The sequence below is a fragment of the Lottia gigantea genome, assembly GCF_000327385.1.
Source record: "Lottia gigantea unplaced genomic scaffold LOTGIsca_1, whole genome shotgun sequence".
In the NCBI taxonomy this organism is placed as follows: domain Eukaryota; kingdom Metazoa; phylum Mollusca; class Gastropoda; family Lottiidae; genus Lottia; species Lottia gigantea.
This window is the reverse complement of record NW_008706746.1, coordinates 6,688,098-6,689,729: the sequence shown is the minus strand read 5'-3', so window position 1 is coordinate 6,689,729 and position 1,632 is coordinate 6,688,098.

Genomic DNA, 1,632 nt, shown 5'->3' with positions numbered 1-1,632 from the left:
ACTTAGAACGTCTAGAGAAGTATTTCATGTTTTAAAAACTGTGGTTTGAAATTAGCTCCTTCAAAATGCAAATTTTTACAGAATAAAGTGAAGTATTTAGGCCACATAGTTTCTGCTGAAGGGATTAAAACTGATCCTGCTAAGATTGAGAAAGTCAGAGATTGGAAAATTCCAACTAACCAAGAAGAACTACGAAGATTCCTTGGCTTTGTAGGCTATTATCGCCGATTTGTAAAGAATTTCTCAGTAATAGCTAAGCCAATGAATCAACTGTTATCTGGAAGCCCCGCTTCTAAGAAGAGGGGAAGGAAGGTAAGGTCTCAGCCTTCAGCATCAGAATGGAAATGGGGTGAAGAGCAAGATTTTGCATTTCAGAAGCTTAAGGAAGCTTTAGTTTCACCACCTGTATTGGCTTATGCTGATTTCAGACAACCTTACATTTTGCATACTGACGCAAGTGGACACGGACTAGGTGCAGTATTGTACCAACTTCAAGATAATAAGGAAAAGGTAATTGCGTATGCAAGTAGAGGTTTGACGAAGTCCGAAAGAAATTATGCTGCACACAAGCTAGAATTTCTGGCTTTGAAATGGGCTATAACAGAAAAGTTTAGAGATTATTTGTATGGGAACAGTTTTATGGTTTATACAGACAATAATCCCTTAACTTATGTTTTGACGAGTGCCAAGTTAGATGCCACAGGACATCGCTGGTTAGCTGAATTAGCCAATTATAATTTCAACATAAAATATTGTCCAGGTAAGCATAATGCAGATGCAGATTGTCTGTCAAGGATTCCCGATGTTGAAGATACCAATTTTAGGGAAATCTCTCATGACATAATTAAAGTTTTGCAAGATTTTACTTTAGATGAGGGATTGGTAACCTGTTTAGCAACACAGGTGATTCCAGACCTCTCATCAATAGATTCCTTTCCTGCAGATGTTATCGATTGGACAAGAAAGCAGATCGAAGATACGATAATTGGTCCAATTCATGAGGCTGTGTTGAAACAGGAGAAGCCAAAGAACAAACCAAGCTGTCAGGAGGAAGCAACTTTGTTAAGAGAATTTGACCATCTTGAGATTAAATCAGGTATATTATACCGAAGGACATCCACGATTGAAGGAATTAATTATCAGCTCGTACTTCCAATTATTGACAGAAAAACAGCTTTAGAAGGATGCCATGATGCCGTAGGTCACCTTGGTAGAGAAAGGACATTGTCCTTATTAAAGGAACGTGTATATTGGCCAAGAATGTCAACAGATGTTGATGAATATATCAAGAGCTGTCAGAGATGTTTAGTGAGGAAAACATCAACTAATTCAAGAGTTCCACTTGTAAACATTCAGACCACTCAACCGATGGAATTGGTAAGTATAGACTACCTCAGCCTAGAAGACTCTAAGGGGGGTTATAGTTACATCCTTGTGATAACTGACCATTTTACCCGCTATGCACAAGCTATCGCTACACGAAACATGACAGCCGACACAACAGCAAAAGCTTTATATGAGCAATTCATTGTCCATTATGGTTTCCCTCGAAGGATCCATAGTGATAAAGGCGGCAGTTTTGAAAATAAGATCATCCAAGAACTTTGTCAGTTATCAGGAATGAGAAAGTCA